The following is a 22,749-nucleotide window of genomic DNA, read 5'->3' as shown; positions in this document are numbered from 1 at the left end:
CCTCATAAATGTCATATTTTAGTACCAGTTGCCTCCACAATTTTTATCATAAGTCATTATTAAAAAGTTTCTGAGCACATCCCTAATACATAAATGTATATATTAATTTACAGATTACATGCACATACTACTGTACTAAAACTTAGGTGCTTTATAAGATGTCCCCAATGAATAACTGCAAAAGAATAAACAGTTAAGATCCCTCTGGACTATCTTGTCTACCTCTTGGAATGTACACAATTCACTTTGAAAACCATTATTTTAGACCAAGACAGCAAAGTTTCCTGCAAAGGACCAGACAGTAAATATCTAAGGTTTTGCAGACCACACACAGTTTCTGTTGCATTTTTTCCTTTGCTTTCTTTTTTAAAAAGTATTTAAACAATGCTTTAAAAATGTAAAGGAATTTTTAGCTCCAGGGCCATACAAAAACAGGGCTTGGACTATAGTTTGCCCAGCCTGTTTTAGACCATAGACTATTCTAGAATAGATGATTCCAGACAATAAACTAGGAAATAAATGCTGTAGAAAGTACTATGAATGATTCAACTGTGAATGCAAGGGAGAGGAAAGGAGTGGCCAACTTTAGCTAAGATGGTCAGAGAAAGCCATATTTAGGCTGAGACCTCAAGGATCGGAAGGAGCCAGTCACAGAAGAGCACAAGAAAACCTTCCCGGCAAAGGGAAGAATTTGGAAGTACAAGGTGCTGAGATGGAAGGAGCTTGCTTCATAAGGACTGAAAGGAAGTCCGTGTGCCTGGAACTCGTGAGTGAGAAAAAGAGCGAGGTATGTGATGTGGTTTGGGAGTCAGGAAGGAGCCAGCTTTGGAGAATTTTGAAGATGATTTCCATAAAGTAAAGCATTTAAAGCAGAAATAGAGTTAGAGAAGTTAAAATCAGCAGATTATGTGTCTCGGGAATGTAGACAAAGTGAAGTAATAACCAGGAGGTGGTTGATCAAGGATTGGCTCCCGGGGCAAAAATAAAAGTTAAAGAGAAGTAGATTGCTTTGATTATGTCCTCCAGCTATTGAAGACATTTATTAAACTTGTAAGTTCTTTATTGCTAGTCAACCTTGAAATAAAGTCATCACTGAGGCGTATGCTGTTCTGACTTTCATTAACCAAACCAATCAAGTTTAGAACAAAACCCTGACCATCTCACAAATTCATTTTTTTTTAAGTTTATTCTTTTCAAGTCAAAATTGCATTAAAATGCCTTCCTTAGAAGACTACATAAGAAGTAGATAACACTGCTGCCTCCAGGGAGGGAAAGTGGCCGTCTGCAGCACAGAGGTGGGAGGCAGACAATACACCGTGTGTCTTACTTTTGTTGCTGTTAGTGCCATCCCGTCCATTCCAACTCCTGGTAACCCTGTGTACAGCACAGTAGAACCCTGCCTGGACTTTTTGTGCTATGCTCTCGTCTTCTGGCGCTAAATCAGACAATGCTCTGCAGCTCCTTATAGGGTTTTCACAGCCAATTTTTTCAGAAGTGGGTGGCCAGGCCCTTCTTCCTAGTCTGTCTTTGTCTAGAAGCTCCACTGAAACCTGTCCACCATGGGTGACCCTGCTGGTATTTGAAATACTAGTAGCCCAGCTTTCAGCATCACGGTGACATGCAGCCACCACAGTATGACAACAGATGATGGTTTGGCTCCCTGACCTGGAAATAAACCCTGGCCACGGCAGTGAGAACGCTGAATCTCAACCACCGGACCACCAGGGCTGGCTATCTTACTGTACCTCCAGAATTTTGAACCCTTTGGCTCTAGTACCTATTCAAAAAGCAAATAAATAAAATTAAATTCAAATTGAAAATTTTAAACTGTGTTAATTGTGTGTCCCTCCAGAAAAATGAAACAGTTCTCTAAAAGTTCATTTGACTGAGAAAGCAGGCAATTTTGCCTTTCCAATATTTTCAGAGCATAGTCGAGCGTATAACTTTGCAAAGTGTGTGTATATATGTAACAACAATATGATACCTAGAAAACATATAAATTAATGATAAACTTTAAAGAGAATGGAAGCAGTATAAGTAGTGTTTTTAAAGTCAACTCATACTTTGGAAACAATTTGGCAGTTCTTCAAAAAGTAGAGTTACCATATGACCCAGCAATTCTACTCCCACGTATATACCCAAGAGAAATGAAAACACACGTCCATTTAAAAACTCGTACACGAATGTTTATAGTAGCTTTATTCATAATAGCCAAAAAGTGGAAACAACCCAATTGTCTCTCAACTGATGAACAGAGAAATAAAATGTGGTATATTCAGGCAATGGGCTATTATAAGGCAACAAAATGAAATGAAGCACTGAGAAATGCTACAACATGAATGAACCTTGAAAATATAATTTTAAGAGAAAAAAGATAGTAACAGATCATCTATCGTAGGGTTCCTTTTATATGAAACTTCCAGAATAGGCAAATTCATAGAAATAAAGTGAATTAGTGGTGGCCTACAGCTAATTCAGGGAAGGTAAGATAGAGAGTGACTGCTAGTGGGTATTGAGTTTCTTTTAGCAGAGATAAAAATGTTCTGAAATTAAATTGTGGTAATGGTTGCACAACCCTCTGAATATACTGAAAATCATTGGATTTTACAATCTGGGTGGGTAAATTGTATGGTATATGAATTCTATCTCAATAAAGCTGTTTTTCAAAAAAGTCAAGTTATAAAGGGCTAGTCGAACACCATATTGTAATTCAAGATATAAGCCAACTGCCAGTTAAAACTAAGAATGTCAGGAGACGAACACTTGGATTTATAAAACGGAAACCGACAGGACATTTTTTGTTAAAAAAAAACTTAGTTTGGATTTCTTACTTATTACACGGAAAAGTATGACCTCCACGGAGTTAGTTGTTCTGGAACACATGAAGTTGCCTGCAGCCATCCTCTTCCTTAACTGCCCTTGATTGTATAAGGTAGCGGGCTAAAGAGGTGAAAACATTACAAAACTATAAATAGTTGTGAAATCAATGAGAATGGCCCTTAGGCAGCACTTTGATACACACAGATACTCAACCTGTGTGTGCCAGGACCGCAATTCCCTTCTGCCTATGAGAGAAGGACACAGGTCATGAAACTGCAGAAAATCTGCAGATAGGTAGTTGGCTTGAGGGTAGTGGAGATCTGGCAGCCCTGTGTATTTATAGCTGATTCCTGTAAATTGCCCTCCATTCCTGACAGATTGTTCTACTGACTAACATAAGCAATAGATTCCTTTGTGCTACAAAATATTCCTGGTATTTTACTTTACAAAGTCTCATTTTCCCAATTCTGTAAACTCCTAAAATTAGTATTAGAGAGATTCCTATGGTAACTGATAATAGCACATACTGACCATGGTGACTCTTACTCTTGCCATAGAAAATAATTCCAAATACGTTATCATACATGGTCAAATTCAAATTCCCCATAAGAAAATTCAGAGGCTATCAAGGAGTCTACTCTTCTTTCCAAAGATAAATTTTAGCAACTTGGTCTTAATTTCATAATTTTAGAAGAGCAGGTGTTTTCAATAATAATTTGTTCAAAGTGTTTTGCAAGATTTTCAGCGGCAGAATTGCAAGCTGAAACTAACGTATTTATTCAGTTCATATTAAAAGGTAGAGAAGTGTGAAATGGGGAGGAACTTGTTACAAATGTTAGGTAGAAATCCTACCTTTACTAACATCATAAGCCATTGAAAGACCAATGATGGCTCACAGTAGCTCTCATAAAAAATATAATTTATATCTTTAGACCAGGCCTCTTTCTCGCACTCCAGACCCATATGTCCAACTGCCCATGTGACATCTGCATGTCATGTCTAAGAGACAGCTTGGCCTTCGCATGTCCAAAGCACAATAGTTCCTCCTGACATCTTCCCCACCTCAATTAAGGACAGCTCAATTCTCCCCGTTGCTTAAGACTGAAACCGTGGTGGCATCTTTACACTACTCCTCCCCTCACAAGCCACATCCAGTCTGTAGCAAATCCTTTCAGCTCTACTTTCAAAATATATACAGAATTTGACCACAACATTTTCACCATTTCTACTGCCACCTTCCTAATCCAAGCCACCATCAAATCTCACCTGCATGTCTACAGTAGCCTACTACCAAGCTCATTCTTTACTAAGGGGGCTCCCGCTAGCCCATACAGTGCCTTTGTGCAAATTAGAAAGAAGTCCTTCTCTAAGACACCTTTTTCTAACTGCAAGAACAATGTAGAAGTAAATATATAAACCCATGGTGTGTAGAGTGTCACAACACCCTTGTGCAGTGCACAATCTGCACAACTGTACAAGATTCTTTGCTTCTTAGACTATTATATTTCTACTAATTTATCTTGTTTGTTGTCTGTTCCCCCAATAGAATTCAATCTTTGTGAGGGCAGGGATTTTTGTGTCTTGTGCACTGTTGTACTCCCAGCACCTACACAGTGCCTGGTACATAATAAGTAATCAACAGATGTTGAGCAAAAATGTCCAGAGAACGAAAGGATCACATCCCCAAAACCCCTGGGAATGAGCTGCCAGAAGGATAACTTACATATTCTTCTGAAATCACTTGATTAGATGCAAATCTCCAAGCACTACTTATGTGGAAAGACTATTTGAAAATAGAATTTCTTTGAGTTGTTAGTTCCATTGTAACGAACATTGCCATGAAGAAATCCTTTACACTTTTTAGTAATTTGCAAGCCCCAACTGTAGGAAGCAAAGTATAATGAAAAGAAAACTGACTTGGGAGCTAGAGGACAGGGCCTCTTTGTTTGTCAGAGTTCTCCAGAGAAACAGAACCAAGAGGATGTGTGTATAGAGACAGATTTATTTTAAGAAATTGGCTCAGCGATTACGGGAGTTGACAACTCAGAAATTTGCAGAGCAGGCCAGCAGACTGGAGTCCCAGGGAAGAGTTGGTATTGCAGCTCCAGTCTGAAGACAGTCTAAAGGCAGTATTTCCTCTTCCTCAGCAGACCTTAGTCTTAGTCTTTTCTCTTAAGGCCTTCAACCGATCAGATGAGGCCCACCCGTGTTTTGGAGGATAAACTGTTTTACTCAAGTCTACTGACTTAATTGTTAATATCATTTTTTTAAAATACTTTCACAGTGACATCTAGACTGTTATTTGACAGTCTATCTCTGGGTACTGTGACCTAGCCAAGTTGACATATAAAATTTACCACACAACTTCCAAGTCTGGTATGAGGAAAAGCACAGAGGCCTGAAAAAACGTGCTGTGTTGGGTGCAAATCCAATTGTTCCATGTGGAAAAGATCAGGGAAAGAGGAGGATAGACAGATGTGATCTTTGACACCTCTTCTCTGATTTTGACATGCATCATCATACTTAATTATGACCCTTAAAAAAACTTTACTGAAAGTTTAGAGGTTAAAGAAGTGGGGGGAAAGTACATTAAATAGATTCATTTACAACCACCAAGAGAAAGGATTGATCTTAGAGCCCAGAGGCCCGATCTAATCATTAAGTCCCCGCTCAGTTCTCCGGCTAATTCAACCTCCACCAAAGGGATACCCCCCAAATCCCCACATCTCAGTCTAGGTCCAACTCTGTGAACACCCCCAAACCTAAACATTTTCTCTAGCAATTCAAGTGCCTACCTGTGGGTTATCTTCCCCAGAATGGCTGACAGTAGGAACAGTCAACCCCTCCAAATAAAACCCTACCTCTTACTCTCAAAAGTGTGAAATAAGAGTGACCAAATAAGACCAAAAAAAGTGTCCACAGGATATTTCTTAATATCTGAGTGACTCATTTTTAAGTAGCATCAATGTGGGACGCCAACGCCTCAGTCCTGGATGCACTGCTCTTTTCCAGTCCTTCCTCCAAAGCAGCTTAAAGAGATTAAAGCCCCATGTTTCTCCAGCCGTGATCAAGCTGCAGATCTCACTTCTCATGTCCAAATGCTTAGAAGAAAGATCCATCCGATATCCAGGTTGGTGGGTGGGAAAGGCGTCTCGAATTCTCCAGGGGCCTAGCCCTGCTAATGGAGGCTCCAGAACGCAGTGCTTGGGAATGTGGGCTTTGCAGTTGTACTACGTGGATTGAAATCCCAGTTCTACCAGCTACCTGTCTACGTGACCTTGGACATGTTATTGAACCTCTCCGTGTCTCCATTTCGTCAATAGTAAGGGATTGTAAGAGAGTATTAAATCAATTAATACAAAAAGCTTAGACAGATGGCAACCAGACTTTTGGTGGTGAACACGATGTAATCTATACAGAAGCTGAAATATAATGATGTACACCTGAAAGTTACATAATGGTATAAACCCATGTTACCCCAATTAGAAAAAAATCTTAGAAGAATATCTGGCACATAGCACTTAGCTCAATAAATTTTAGTTGTAAGTATTACACTATTAAATAGAGCATTTTCCACTGGGGTATCTCATAAACTTCAGCCCATCCACAAGAATAATATTTAAGTCCTTATTACTTCTCTTATTTCTTCTGCATAACTAAAGGCGACTGTCGTGATGGTGTCTCTGAACAAAGGGGATTTCCCAAAGATAAATTCCAATCTCTATGCCTAGAAAGCAAAAACAAACAAATAGAAAACACAACAGCAAAAATTGCTGATAACCCTTCCAATGACATTTTCCAAATTCAAACAAATTTTTAAAGACCAGTCCTCACTGAACCCTTCATTAAAGAATTTGGACTCCAGTCTGATGGTGCTGAGGAGGCAGTGCAGAATTTTAAATGAAGTGGGACTTGATCAAGGTCGTGTTTTGTGAAGATCTCTCTGGCACCAGCGCGGAGGACAGATGGGAGGGCTGCTGAGGAAGAGGTCCAATTGCAAGCCTATTTCAATCATCCAGACGAGAAATAAGAAGAACAAAATCAAGGCAATGACTGTTAGGATTATGCCAAACACTCTTCAACGGCCATCACGCTCCAAAATACTACATTCAGTAATTGCCTGCTTTTTAGTTTATTCTAACAACATGTGACATGTATAGTGTTCAAAAGTGATGTTAGTTGTGTGGGCTTAAACACTTGGCTTCCAGCTTTCATACAAAAATATGAGCAAGCATCATCTATTCATTTATCTTGTACTTCATGCTTATGAATTGCTTTGACTTTCCACCGTGATGATCACACTAGAATAAAATTTAGACTTGAAAATTGAAAATTTTTATGTCATCACGGTTTCTGCCATCTGAAAACTCCCAGGACCTGAGCCTGGGGCTTTCCCTGAGAATCAGGCACACCTTCTCCAAGGGGCCAGTGGAGTGAGGGACCAGCAGAGCCAGATCCTCTGACAGAAAGAACCGTTGGTGCTGGGTCCGTGGAACCCCATTTTTGTCTTCTGAGGGCACCAGGAACTTATACCGCAGAACAGAATCCAATTGCCAAGTCTTTCTTTTGTCCTCCTTTCCCTAAAGCAAGTACAAAATTAAGGAATTATCTTTTCAGTAATATGCTGCTTTAGCATCATTTCTTGTTTGGGCTATTCAAATACCTTTCAATGAATAATTTCATTAGCTATAATCTTCTTCCTATAGAACAAATAAAGGAAGCATGGAGAAGAGCAGTGGTTTATCCAAAGTCACACAGTTAATCAGGGGCCAGGCTGACCTTACAATTACAGCTAGGACAGCGAGGAGGTGCCCAGTGAGTCCCTGAATTTCAGTCCAGGACTCCACCAGATATTGATTTCGTAAACAAAAGATAAGCCAATCCTATATCTTGGGAGACAGGAAACAGAAGAAAAAGAAAATAAATTTTAAAATTAAATAGTCCAAGAAGTGAGAAATTAGTAAAATAAGTAAAAGTTTTAATCATCAGTGCCTGAAAAAATTATACTTTTATGCTCAAACCCTTTTAGTAAATAATGTTCTCACTGATGTTTCATAAAGCATGAAACTCTATATATGCTATTTCTCTAGTTTCAAAAAATTTTGAAGATCAATTATTCATAAAGGAATGTTTTCTACAGCAAGCCTGCCCCTCTGTACTTGTTTTTCCCCGGACTATATCTCCAAGATTTTCTTTTTATCTTTTGTGTTAAAAAACTATTGTGACTAATGTCCCAAGATAGAAACTCTCAAATAAAGAAACACAAACCATGCAACACTGCATGATAGAAAACATTTTTCAGGAAACAAAATATTAATCTTATCTGGCACACCCCAGTATATCTGCGGCCATAAATTTTGCTTTCCTTATCCATTAGATTTTCTTCATGAGTCTCTTTTTTTACATAGACAAATAAACCAGGTCTCCACAACCACAATTTCAAATACTGTCTGTCTCTAAAGAGAAAAAAGAAAATGCACTAAGATTGGTCCGGTTCTTTTTATTCTTAGATTTCTTTCTATTATATCACCCAGCTGTCACCATCCTCCAACACAAACAAGAATCAAATAAAACAGAAATAAATATATGTTCCAAGGGCACTTACCTGGGAAAGGTTTTGTTCTCAGAAGGATAAAGTGTGTCATAGATCCAGCATTCCCCAGGGGCCGACTACAGATGAACTTGCAAGAGACACACACAAGCACCCTCACTCACATGCTCTTCCCATAAACTGAAACAACAAGGAAGAAGGTGAAAATATCCCCCCTCCCCTGGGAAAAAGATGGTGTGTTATTTTTAAGGAAAAATGAAGCCTGTGATTTTTTTTGTCCCTCGAGCATCTCACTGAAACTGGCATTTCCATGGTACTTGTCCGTAGGAGTTTCACCACCACCCTGCACTGCTGGCTCAAGAAAAGTCACCCGACAGGATTTAGGCTAGAAAACGCTTCAGAGCTGTAGATGACAAAGTAGATTATTTAAAATCCTAAACCAAGCTAAAAATCATTGCCATCACTTATTGGGCATTTGCCATGTGCCAGGCACCATACGAGGGGCTTGTCTGTGCTATATCCTTACCACAATCTACTGAGATAGGTGTAATCGGCATGGGTCACAGATAGCAAAAGTCAGGTTAAAAAGTTAAGGAATTTTCCCAAGATGACACAACCCATAAATAGCTGGGCCTGGATTCAAAGTCACATTCACTTTAGTCATTTGGTCCACAAATGTTTGATAAGAGCCTGCTATGAGCCAGGCACTGTTCTAGGACCCAAGAATATAGCAGGGAGCTCATATTCTAGTAGACGATAGACAAATATGTATGGATGGGTATAGAGAGATAGGTATAGATGTATAGGCAGGGAGTGAGGATTATTACAAAGAAAAACAAAGCCGACTTAGGGGACAGAGAGCGACAGAACAAGGGTGCGATTTTGGCTGAGGTGCCCAGGGAAGGCTTCTGTGGGAAGGTGACACCTGAGCAGAGCCTGAAGGAAGTGAGTGAAAAGCCATGCAGGTATCTGAGAAAGAGCCTTCCAAGCAGAGCAAAGGCCGTGAGGTAGTAGTGGTTGCAGCCTGTTGCAGTGACAATACCACAGACACCGCAGGGCTGAAACAGTGAGCAACAGGGAGCAGGATGGAGGATGAGGCTGGAGGCCTAACCAATGGAAAGAACTCTAGATCCTCATGGAAAGAGATGAGAAGCATTGGGGGAGTTTTGAACAGGGGATGAGATGATCCATTTCATTCCAAAGCCACTATACTCTCTGCGTCGCTTCCGTGCCCAGAGAAGACAATTCTCCCTCTGGCTTGCCCAGTACCTGCTTCTTAGAAACCCATCCTAGGACCAACACTGCCTTAGCTTGTTTCTCTGGCCACAGTCTTATAGCTACGTGGCCATTGACAGCTTGTTGTTTTCCTTCCGTCCACACTATGGAAACACGAGCCTTGTATCTCCTCTGCTAAGGACAGCTTTCTGAGTCCTCCCTGGAAATCTCCAGCCTGTGTTGACTAAAGAAGACTAGAACAGTCTGTCCAAGACACGGCCCCACTGCTTCCACTTCTCTGTAAATAAAACATGCCCACAGATGCTGTGCCTTGACTTTTTCATCCTGGAGCAAGATTAATTCAGATTCACAGTCCCCCCCCACACCTTCCAGGACAAAGGACAATGCTCAGACCATTGTTTCTCTAGGGTATCTTCTGGACATAGATCCCTGATATTTCTTTCTTGTTTCTTTTCAGAAATAAAACACTGTCAGCAAGCCTTCCCAACTCTGATATCCCTGGGAGGAGTTGGGGTGGAGGGGTGACGGGTGGAGCCTCTGACCCTCCCTTCAGAGGAGGGGTGGTGGTGAACTACCCTCCCCATGCTGACACCAGTGCTGTCTTCTCAATGCCTCCCCAACAGGGGATCCCTGGGTACGGCAGCACAAGTGTCCCCCAGCCCATTCCTGAGAGAACTCAGCCCCAGCGCATGGCAGCCCAAATGGTCAAAGTCCAGACAGATGCCTGCGAAAGAGATTTCAGCTGGGACATTTTTACCCTTCAGCTGTTGGGCGTGGAAACAAATATGCATCCCACTCTCTCCCAGAACAGGTGAAGGCATTTCATAAGCAAATGGTCAGCTGGGGAGTTCCCCACCCTTCCACAGCCTTACATCCCTTCCTCCCCCTCTTCTTCTTTCTAGCAGGAAACTCCTAGCCCTAATTGTTCTCTCTGACTCCCACCTTCTACTGAGATTTATTGAGGACCCCACTACGTGCTCTGTGCTGTCTGCTGTGTGACTATAGAAGACATTTACTAAAGATTAAGTCCAAACTTGGAATTGCTTACATTCTAAGTGGAAAAAAACCAGGAAAGAAACAAATACAGAATCTGTGCAATAGTGACACAAAGGAGCCCAAAGGTTGTGTTGGACGGCTTTGTGGAGGATAGAGACCAAAGCTGAACTTGTAAGGGTTGGTGGCATTTGTGTGCAGCACTGGCTCAAGGCCATTCCCAGTGAGGCAAGAGTCAGGCATGAACAAGATGAGTGGGAAGGACCGTAAACAGACTTGTCTGATTCCCTCAGAGTTTCCGGCATCAACATTCGTGTGTGCGTATGTCCAATTTTTAATGCTTTGATGTTTTTTTATTTTTACTCCCCTCTATCAAAAGTAGATGAATGGAAGAACACAATGCAGAATAATTCGTATCTTCTCAGAGAGGAACTGGAATGTTTTAATATAGGGAGAGATCTTAACCAGTACTATCACTCCCCGCAGAGAAACAACACAAAAACTCCTCGAAGTGAGAGACGAATGGAACCAGAAGTATATTTTAGCTGGTTTATACCCCCGTCTGGGCCTGTGTTTGTGGAAGTCACTCTGTGCACAGAGCAACAAGAGGAAATTCTCAAGACACTAATATTTCTTCCTCTCTCTTCTCTTTCCCTACAAATCCTTCCCACTAGAGGATATGTTTGCTCTCTGAGCCTGCTCTTGCTTTCTGCTTTTGCATACCACCTATTCCCATAGCATTTCAATGAATACGCAGAAACTCTAAATCATAAGATTAAAATGAGCACCACTGCAAGAACCTGAATGTGCCATGGAGATTCACAGCCGGGATACGTGGGCTGAGCTGAAAGCGAGGACTGGGGTTCTTTTGTGATCTTGTTTAACACCTACGTCTTCTCACCCTCACAATGGACTATTGCACTTCTCTGGGCTCCATGACTCACAGTCCTTGCATATAGATAGATGGAATTTGCTCATTTATAAGGGATTTTTTTTAGTTGGGGGGGGGTGGATCTGGAAACCCCAGACAATAAGGAAGCTCTAAAGCTGTACAGTTTTCTGAAGGAGAGAGCAGTTGCCCCTCAAGTATTTTATTCTAAGATTTGGCTGACGGCAGCACCGCGTCGATTTGAGCCACTTTGTTTTGCTATAAATGACGGCTGGATCAGCCGTGGCTTATGCCTCCCTCACTGTAATCAGTTCTAGGCTGAGAGAGGAGGAATTATGCTTGACAGGTAATTAAGAAAACTGACAGGAAATAGCATTTGGCCTCTTTGAAGGTGAACTCTAGTTTGTAAAAGATCATCTAAATCTAATTTACCAAAACTCCAGATGGCAAAGCTATGAGCAGCCTTGCCTCTGCATTGGGTTTAAATTTAAATTAATCTTTCTTTACCTTTTTCTGTACTTTAAATTTTAGCTTTAGGGTGGAAGGGAAGGACTCAAGCTTTGCACAGCCTGAATTTGGGATACAGCAATTCTGGGTCACTGAATATCAGATGTAGAAACAGTAGTTAGGAATGCAGACCATCCGGGCTGGACCTGAGAACTGGATTGACCAATGTCAGAAGAATGAGTGTTCACTCATGATGCTGAAGAATGAAGGATGAAAGGCACATGTCCTAAGAGTTCAGCAGTAAAGAATACACTCTGTTTTAGGAACTTACCCCCATCTCAAGTAAGGGAAGGAAACAAACTACTGATCCCATCTGCAAACCCTTATGGGGAGTTGTTCCATGCTTTTACTACTGCTGGGTGGAAGAAAAATACCTCACTCTCCTATGAGTGGAAAGAGATACTTCTCAAAAGTCTGGTCTCTAATTTCCCCTTTGTTATGACCTGCTTTCCATCCATAGAAATGGCTGTTTGCCCCATGCAATGTCCAAGAGAGACTCATGGTTTGAGGTTCTTGGGAGCTAAGGACAGAGAGTAGCTCTGCACTGCTTTTCTTTGCTTGGGTTTGCAAAGACAGGAGAGAAGAATTATCATCATTGTTCCTAAGACCTTTGAGTGTTATTTCCTACCAAATAAGGGAGAAAAAAAAAACCCTAACATCTCTTACTTTTTCTCTGTCCATTCCAGAAATTTTATGCTAAACCCAATAAATCAACATTGTGCTCCTAACCTAAGAGAAATTATCTGTTGGAACCAAGAGGACAGATATACATTACAAAGGGCATGCTTTGCAAAAACCAAATTTTCTTTCTTGTGACTGCTTTGCGGGAGAGGCAGATGTCAGCAGGATTTGGGAGGTGGCCTTCCAAGTTTTCATTTCTACATTACTCTTTGGGAGCAGTAAGTAGGGTAACAGTTCTCCATTATAATGTTCTGACAGTGGAAGCCATCCATTTGTCATCTTTTCTGTTGTTCTCTTAAGAAGAGAAAGGAGTATGGGGTGCTAAGGCCAAGCCCATTGCACGCACAACCAGGCTTAGATGCTTCCAGGAACCACCCCCTCCCGATCCCTCACATACTCACAGAAAAGCAAATAGGTCTGCAGAAAAAAAGAAGCAAACCAAAAGCATTTCCACTCCATCTTTACCTCACAGAGGGTCTATGCCACATTCTCTGCACTTCTGATGGTCATGCTCAGACTGTCCTTAAATGTAGTACATAGGATTTCCTTACCCTAGGATGTTATACCAAATCACCTGTGATTGAACTGCTAAAGCTTCCTTTCTTTGAGTAGCCATCTCCTCATTTTAGAGTTCTCCACTAAAACTCAGACTCCCCTAGGAAAGGAGATATCCTAAATGATTATCAACTATGACCTTAAATATCAGTTAATACCTCAGCTGGGAAAGATGGTTGGCTGAAAGTAAGAGACTATGACAAAGTAGGTGTTAGAAAGTGAAGACAGTGACTTGGAGGAGAGTGAAGGCGCCTAGAAGAAGGCAACAGGCCTCAACACAGGCCATGAGAGACTTGTTCCGCCCATTCAATGAAGAATAGTAACTCAGAGCTGGACGACTGTAAAATGGTGATAATATTAATAGCACTTGTCCTACAAAATCCTTGTGAAGAAGAAAGGGGATAATGGATATTTTAAGCACTTTGAACTGTAAAATGCTATATCTGTGTTGGTTTAATTATGTTTAATTCTAAGACTGGCCTTTGCTCTGCCACTTAAAACTATCTTACCTGTCTCTGGTTGCCAGCTTTTAAGTCTTTGGAGGAAAGATGCCATGTAAACCCAAGTACTTATGGTTTATATAGTCAAATATTTAATTATAGTACACAATCCTTTGGACTAAATTTTAATCTGTTATTAACTCAAGATATGTGATGATAAAACATTTAACTATTTCTCATCTAAATTTTTTTTTCTAATTAAATGGCTGCAAAAATGGCAGATTGTTATATTCAAGATATTTTCACCAACCGTTAATGAGATGTCTGGACAATCCCACTCTGGTGGATGGCCAACTTTCATCTTGCATAACCTTTCCTCTACACTATGTCAGTTGATCATTGGCTTCTGACCATAGGCAATAGCACTCACCCTGGTTTCTAGAACCAGAGGCTGGCCTGGGCAAACCCCATGCTTCCACTAGACTCTGGTCCTTCTTGTGTGCTTTTTATTTTTCCACAGCAGTTAATGACTCCAAACATCGTGAACATTTCTACTTCCCTGACATTTCTCACACCATCTCTCCTTTATGAAACTCTCTTTCTTGTTCCTGATTGCTTTTATAATTAAAAGAACATGAGCTTTATATTTCAGACAAAACTAGGTTTGAATTCCAACACATTCACGAGTTATATCTATGACTTCAGGCAAATTACTTGACTCGTCTGAGCCTTTGTGTCCTCACCTGTAAAAAGGGGTTACTATGAGACGAGAGAGAGACCAATGCAAAGCAGTGGGTAACATGCCTGGCCAACAGAAGACACTATGCACTTTAATTCCTTGCATTTCCTCTGCTGTAACCAAGAAAACTCCTTCATTGCTCCAGTCTTCAAAGATCTCCTTTCCAAATTCCTCTGTCATGGACCATCTGCTTCCCCAGTTCCATTCTAAGCACTTTGAGGGAAAAGAAATATGTCTTGCAGCTCTTCAGGATTCCATTTGGTGCCTCCCTGTAGTAAATGATCCAAACTGGCTTTTGTTCTTCTTAACAATAAGTCATATCACAGCCTTTCCGTCAACAGTTTTCTAAAGGTTGTCTCTTTCTCCAGATAAGTTCCCCGGAAATACCACAAATAGTGAATGCTGGACCAAGAAGAGTCGTAGCAGGAAAAATAATTCAACTCAGATCTAAAAAAATGAAGAATCTTCAACAAAAGACTACTTTTAGAGGTGCGAGCAGTTAAGGGAACCAACAAGGCATGTTGAGGCACCTTCAGACTGGTAACAGCGGGAAGCCACCATGACCCCTGGGCTGAGAGGGCGAGACGAGCTGGCGGAGAGCAGGAGGTGTGGTCACAGAGGGTTGCAGCCACTGCTAAAGATATGATCTCCTGTTGGTATTTCCCATTGGCTGAATCTGTTCTGAAGCCAAAAGCAGGGGGACCCAGATGATGTGGTCCTCAGGAATCAACCTCTAGTATATGGAAGAGAGCAAAGAAGGGAAGAGAATAAACGACAGATGGGGACAAATGGAGAATAACCAGTAGAGCCACTGTCAATTTGTGAGTCCAAGAGTCTCAGAAGCCATCATTTTGCCTCGCATCACAGAAGACAAGGTAGAATTTCAAAAAGCTACTCAAAGTTAACATCCAGCATTGGAACAAACCAACGCCGTGTGCCTCCTGACATGCCACATGAAGGAGGACACCATATCATGTCTGTGATATTCCTACCAAAAATCATAACCCACATCTGACCACAAACCCAAATTGGAAGGCATTTTCAAAATGCTCTTCGAAATTTTTGAGGTCATGAAAGATGAAGAATGGCAGAGGAACTGTTCCAAATTAAAGGAGACTAAAGAGACATGGAACTAAATGCAATATGCCATCCTGGATTGGGTCCTGGCTCACAAAACTTTTATTTCCTTTTATTCTAAAGGACATTAGTCAGACAATTGACAAAATTTGAGTAAGCTCCATAGATCAGGTAACTATAGTATCATTGTTAATTTTCCTCGTTTTGATAATTGTACTGATTAAGCAAGAGACTGTCCTTTTCTTGTTTGAAGGAAATGAAACACTAAAGCATTTCATGGTATAGGGTGTGATGTCTTCAACTTACTCTCAAATCGTTCCCCAAAAAGCGAGGTGGGGGGGAGGGGAGGGTGGGGGGAGGGCGGGGCTGGGACAGAGCGAGAGAGTGATCAAGCAAGAAAATAGGAGAAAATGTAAACAATTTGGTGATTTTGGTAAAAGGTATCCAGGACTTCTTGTTCTTTTCTGCCAACTTTTCCGTGAGTGTAAAGGTATATTTTAAAAGAGAGAGAGAGAGCTAGCCAATGATTGAGGATGATGCTGACAGGAACGACTCATCTGCATTGAGGGAATGGCTGCTTCCCCATGGTTTCACCAGAGCCTCATTAAATGCATACTATTCAGACTGTTTCTGAGGTCCAATGACTTGTCTCATTATAGAACTCCTATTGGGAATTTCTATGTCTTTCATTAGGATTTGTTCTGTTTTTATTTTTAATGGTCTGCTCTCAATGTTTCAACATTGGAAGCTGCCTCTAACTCTTTTGGGAAGTATAAATTATTTCTTTAAAGTAGGAAGAAACTAAGTAAAGCAAAAAGCCATGCAATGACTTTGTTGGAGGGCTTGGCATGAAATCACAGAATTTTCTGCCACTTATGTAAGGAAGTGAGTGAGTGATGAGCATAATATTTATGCCAGCCTTGAAATTGGATTTTTTCCTCCTCCAAAATAGAACTGCTAATATAACATTGGCTTTCTGGAAGAATAGTAGCAATTTGCTTATGTCCCCACTGCCTCATCCTGTCCCCAGAGCAATTGTTTGAAAAGACTATGATTACATGTACAGTACACACATGCATCTTTCTGGATGTCTTAGAGAAAACCAATAACTGTAATAATTTTTAGTGTGGCAAAGGTGCAACTCAACCTATTACAGCTTCAAGGAAAGTTAGAATAAGATTCCAGCTTTTTAAAAGGTCTGATATTAATTGGGTGTTTGGTTTGTTGTGGTGGTGATTGTGTTTTATTTGGGGAGTTTTGGGGTGGGGAAATGTCTGTGTTTTTCAGTATGCTATTTTAGCCCAACTAATGTTACCACAAGACTCAGAAAAATGAAGAAATTCTGTGATGTCACAACATAAGATGGAAAAAAAGGAAACTGTGATACCAAGTGTCAGCATGACTGCTTTTAAGATTTAGACTACCAGGTAAGTACCATTAGCTTAAGTGTCATTTTTTATGACACCAGAATTTCAATGTGTCATTAATTCAACCAGCATGAATTAATTACCTGCTGTAAGCCAGGCACCACGGGGAAACAGTCAAATAAGACTTGATTCTGCCCCAATGTTGCTTTTATAGTCCATGATTTCCTTTTGCCAACAAAATTGATGGCTAACATAAATACAATATTATACTTTGGCAGATGTAAGTTTCTTTAAATATAGTACTTATTCTAAGAAGTAGACAAGGAAAAAGTGCTTCAGGATACTCACTGGGCAGATGGCTGGGGTGAGGGTAAGGGTGGGAAGTGGGGCACATTCAGAGGCCCCAGAGCTGAAATCTCTGAATCAACAATGTTCGTCCCATATGTAGTTCATTCATATGGTGACTGATTTTGCAAAGAAATAGCATTTGTTAAGCTACAGTTGAGTGTTCAAAACACATTTTTGACTAATACATCTGGCTCAGTATTGCAACTGAACAGCAGAAGAACAAGAAAAATTCAACTTATGTTCTAGGTGTTAACATAACTGACTCTCATTACTTTTGAATTTACTGAAAATAATATATTGTAAGACTCTAGCTGTAGTTTCACAAGAAGAACCCCAGGCATGCTTGTGACAACAGCAACATCTGGAATGAGTTCATGGGTTCCTAAGGCGAGCACTTTAAAGGACAGCAAGACAGCACTGATTTGGATGGATCCATAAATTCTGGCCTGATTTTTTTAAAATAACTTTATAATGTCCCTTTGTACCTGAGTTTGAAGGCCCATAGCAATATAATACAATTAAGTATTAATTAATTATTATCAAAACATTAATTTGATTAATAAAATTGTTAATAAATTCAATATCATTGCCCTGTTAAAATAATGTCATAGGAAATATTTTATAATGTGGGAAAATGCTTATGATAGAATGTTACATGGTAGCAAGTCTCCAAGATGGTCCTTACATTTCCCACCTCCTGGTATTCACACCCTTCTCTAGTCGTCTCCCACATTGTTCCATGGTTAGCCTGCAGGACCTGTGGAATAGAGCAGAGATGATATATCACTCTCAAGATTAGGTTCTAAAAGACTGCAGCTTCTGTCTTGCTTCTCTCTCTCTCTCTATCTCCCTCTCTCTCTCCCTCTCAGCCATCACTCAGACAGGCCAGCATCCATGTCATATGAGCAGCTCTAGAGAGAGGCCTACCTGGCGAAGACTCCTTGCCAACAGCTGCATGAATGAGGTTGGAAGCCAGTTCTCCAGTCTCATCACATGACTGTAACCCTGGCTGACAACTGATGGCAATCTCATAACAAATTCTGATCCACAATCACTCAGCTAAGCCAATCCTAGATTCTTGTGAGATAGTAAGGGTTTATTGTTTTAAGCAGCTAAGTTTCAGGGTAATTTGTTACAGACAACAGATAATTAATACTGCTAATCGAAAACCAAAAACACATGATAGGAAATTTGCCAATATGTTAATAGCAATTATCACTGACTTATTAGTTATGAGTAATTTTCATTTTTCATCAGGCTTCCTGTGCCTTTTCCTGATTTTCTGTATTTATTACGTATCACTTTTTTAAAAACAAAAAGAAAAACGGCTTCTTATTTATTTGCTTTTTGCTTTAATACAAAGTGCAATTTAAAATGCATTCTCTTTTATTACTGTGTGTGGGCCACAGGATTTTGCTGGGACAATGGTTAGCACAGACACAGAAAGAGGAACTGCAACGCCAGACAATATAATTTGGCTAAGAGTTTGAATCAAGTACTAAACTGAGGTTGCCAACCCAGGTGATTCTGGCCAGCAAAGGTATGTGCTACCATACCAGTTAGTGCCTGAAAAAGCCTTTTTAATTTTGACAGAATTCCATTCTGTAAGTTCACAGAAATTATAGAAAAGTTGCAGGAATAGTACAAAAATTTCTGTATACCATCATTCTTACTTACCCACATTATCTAATTATGAACATTTTGCCACTTTGCTTTATCATTATCATTAGCTAGAAGATAGATGATAGATAGATAGATAAATAGATATAGAAATGTGTGCCTCCTCTTTATAGCACTTATCACTGTTATAATTTAACATTTATTTGTATAATTTTTTTTTTGAGGAAGATTAGCCCTGAGCTAACATATGCCGCCAATCCTCCTCTTTCTGCTGAGGAAGACTGGCCCTGAGCTAACATCTGTGCCCATCTTCCTCTACTTTATATGTGGGACACCTGCCACAGCATGGCTTGAGAAGTGCTGCATAGGTCTGCATCCAGGATCTGAACTGGCAAACCCAGAGCCACCGAGGTAGAACACGCGAACACAACCATTGGGCCACCGGGCTGGTCCCTATTTGTATAATTTTTTATTAATTTTTGTCTTTCTAAATAGTAGAATGTAATTTCTATGACTTTTTGTTTGCCATCTTATCCCGGTAGTTAAAACTGGCTTATAGCAAATGGTCGATATATGGTTCATGAATGAAGAAATGAAGAAATGAAAGAAGTGGGAGATGAAGAGACAGTGCACACCTCAAATCTTAAATTTGTAATAAAAGCTTTATGTGTTGTATTTGTGCCTGTCAGCTGGGTAAGGCAGTAAGATTCAAGATGGAATGAGGAGGTAAACTCCAAAAGCTGTTGGAAGGCCTTAAGAAACAGGCCAGAGAGTTGAGTGCCAGAGAGATGGGCCCAGAAATAGCATTCAAAGCAAAAGATGAAACCAAGTTTTCACTTGGAGTAGTTTATATAAATTCTGTGTATCAGTCAGAACGGGCCCGGTTACGCTGCGCTAACAAACTACCCCAATTCTCAGTGTCTTAAACAAAAAAGATTTATTTCTAATTCACAGCACATGATCAATATGTGATTCTTGGTACTCAGTTGGGAACTCCAAATCGTCTTCCCTCCAGGACCCAGGCTAATGGAGCAGCAACCATCAGGAACCCTGCTAGCAATCATGCCGGAAGAAAAGGGAGCTCTGGGAGGTCTCATCTTACTAACGAAATGCTCTGCTTGACCATGACATTTGTCATTGTCATTTCTGCTTTCAACTCATTGTCCACAAGCAGTCACACAGGCCCACACAATCACAAGGACACAAGGAAATCTGACTCTACCAGAGCCCAGAAGACAGAGAACTGGTAATATTTGGTGAATAGCGCTAATGACTGCCAGCTTTCTTGCAGCTATTACATTTTTTGCTCAGCAATCTCTACAATAAATTGGTTTTATAGAGTGGACTAACAACAAATGATGAGAATTTTGCAGAAATTCAGCATAAAGTCATTGCTTATATTTATCCAAGCATGACTGTTTTCCACTCTGCCCACCCTTCTTCACCTCTCTTCCTTCTATTTCTTCAAAGACATCCCTAATCATTCCAGAAAGATTTAATAACAAAAGCATAAGTAATCATTTGTTTGAGTTCTTTTTAGTATTTATTTTTATTCATCCATGCATAGACTCAACAAATTTATAGCACATCTACTATGTACCAATAAATAAAATTTTCTCATTGGAAAACATTAGTTATAACAGCTTATAATTTCAACTCTTGTGCTTTAAACAAGATAATGATATGGTAAAGCAAAAATACTGGAGTGGAGAGCAAGTTTCTAGTCTTAACCACAGGTTCCAGATAATAGTAGCTGAAGAACATGGTCTTAATATTAATATTAGATTTCGGAGGATAACTTCCATTGACAAAGTCTGGTTATATTAGTCAAACCAAATCATATTAAGCTACATCTCTAACAAAAACAGGTCCATTTACAAAATAATCTTGATACCTGTCAAATCATATTTACAAGATACAACAAAAGCAACATTCAATACTCTGTGGCTGTGACAAGACAGTAAACAGAAATAAGAACTGGATCGTATTTCAGATAATTTAAATAATGTGAAACAGAGGACAGGAGTTCTACCAAATACTCCAGAGATTTTGTGAACTTTATTAAATCAGCTGAATAATTCAGCTCTCCGCAATGCCAGAGTTCCTTTAAGTTCATTCTGTGTGCAAGTATTTGCTCTTTGCAAGTGCGTGTGTGTGTGTGTGTGTGTGTGTGTAGTTACTTTACTTCTCAACAAAACCCCTGAGGTAGACCAGAAGACTGGAGGGCAGTTTAGGAGGTTATAAAATTAAATAGAGGAAAGAAGATTGATTGCATGGAAAACCTCTTGGAAAATCCCAGAAAAAACGAAAGCAGCTTCTGCTTTTTCATATTTTTCTCCTTCATTCATTCAGCTCCTCCCATGTGCTAGGCAATATTTCAAGAGCCAAAGATACACAGTGAATAAAACAGGAAATGTCTCTGCCCTCACGGAGCTTATACTATCGTGGGAAGGGGAAAGCAATCAGCACATACAAATAAATATGAGACTATCAGACCATGACCAACTGTATGAAGAAAATAAAATAGGATAATAGATATGATCAAGAATGACTATGATTAGGAGATGTTTTACATGTGGTGATCAGAGAAGGATCTGACAGGTTCAAATTGAGGCCTGTTGATGGGAAGGGGGCAGCCTTGCAATGTGCGGAGGAAGATCATTCTGAAAAGAAGGAAGAGCTGGAGTAAAGTCTTTAAGGCAGGGAGGAGCTTGGCATATTGAAGGAAATTCTAATGGTAGAAAACACATACCTAGTCATGTCCTGATGAAAAATGTTAATTCAAAGGATAGATAGAAAATCTTATAAGCTTCAGAATGAACAGGTTATCTCATAGCAAAGATATTGGGCTAAGGCTGAAATTCGCAGTTGCTACGTAAATGCTGAGAGACTGGAGCAACACCGACGGCATTCTGAGGCCAAAGGATGGCTCCTCCGCGAGGACAGAAGAAAGTCAGTTTCAGCACCGGAGGACTCAGCCGCTCCTCTCTACACCCATGATTAACAAAACTACTCAAGAAAGTAGACTGGTGAAATAACAAAAGAATCAGAATAGAAACCTCAAGAAACAAAAAGATCTGTTATAAAAGAAAAAGCAGTGAACTGTGAACCCAGTAAAGCTTACTGTTAAATATTAGCTAATGTACTGGTAACATTGAAAGCGATTGTTAAAGAACTCTTAAATAGAACAGACCATGTTTAAACATTTTGATTTCAAACTGGAAGTAAAAATCCAGATGATTTCAACTAAACCTGAACATTGCAGAAACAGAAAAAGAAAGAATAAGTCAGGAATATTAAAACTCTCATCTTTACAGCGATGGGGAGGTTTCAGATATAGTTTAAATTTTTATTTTGCTCGAGGAATGAAATTCCAAAATGATTATTAAAATGTAAGTGCATCCACTAGTAGGATAGATTTCGAATATATAATTTCCAGACATCTAGAGAGGGGAAATAAGAAATAAAGAACGCATAATAAAAGGGGGAAGCTGTCATGTGTGGGGGCAGGGAGTATATGGGAAATCTCTGTACCTTCCCCTCAATTTCACTGTGAACCTAAAACTACTCTAAAAATATGTAGTCTTAATTTTTTTTAATGGAGGCAAAAAATACATTTTTTAAAAAGAAAACCATATATGACTCCAACTATATGACATTGTGGAAAAGGCAGAGCTACAGAGACAATAAAAAGATCAGTGGCTATCAGGGGCTGGGGGTGGGAGGGAGGAAGGTGGAGCGCAGAGGATTTTTAAAGCAGTGAAACTGTTCTGTAAAGTAATGTAATGGAGAACATATGACATCCTGCATTTGCCAAAACCCACGGAACTGTACAACACACAGGGAACCCTGCTGGAAAGGGGAAGCTGTGTGGAGTAAAGCAGTGGAGGAGAGAGGATATATGGGAGCTCTCTGTACTTTCTGCT

General features: G+C 40.0%; 1 long non-coding RNA gene across 2 annotated transcripts; it reads right to left on the bottom strand.

Moving 5' to 3' along the window:
- Positions 1–2,191: 2,191 nt before the first annotated feature.
- On the bottom strand, positions 2,192–21,907 carry LOC106848475 (uncharacterized). Of its 2 annotated transcripts, XR_001402448.3 has the most exons (5): positions 21,576–21,907; positions 17,889–17,960; positions 14,416–15,144; positions 8,426–8,551; positions 2,192–7,400 (listed from the first exon to the last, which is right to left on the bottom strand). It is a non-coding gene; the product is annotated as an uncharacterized lncRNA (long non-coding RNA). The 2 variants fall into 2 exon arrangements; XR_011502014.1 differs by having other exon boundaries at positions 8,426–15,144.
- Between the last annotated feature and the right edge of the window lie 842 nt (positions 21,908–22,749).

The sequence above is a fragment of the Equus asinus genome, chromosome 3 (genome assembly GCF_041296235.1).
Source record: "Equus asinus isolate D_3611 breed Donkey chromosome 3, EquAss-T2T_v2, whole genome shotgun sequence".
Lineage (NCBI taxonomy): Eukaryota > Metazoa > Chordata > Mammalia > Perissodactyla > Equidae > Equus > Equus asinus.
This window is presented reverse-complemented; position numbering and strand designations above follow the sequence as displayed.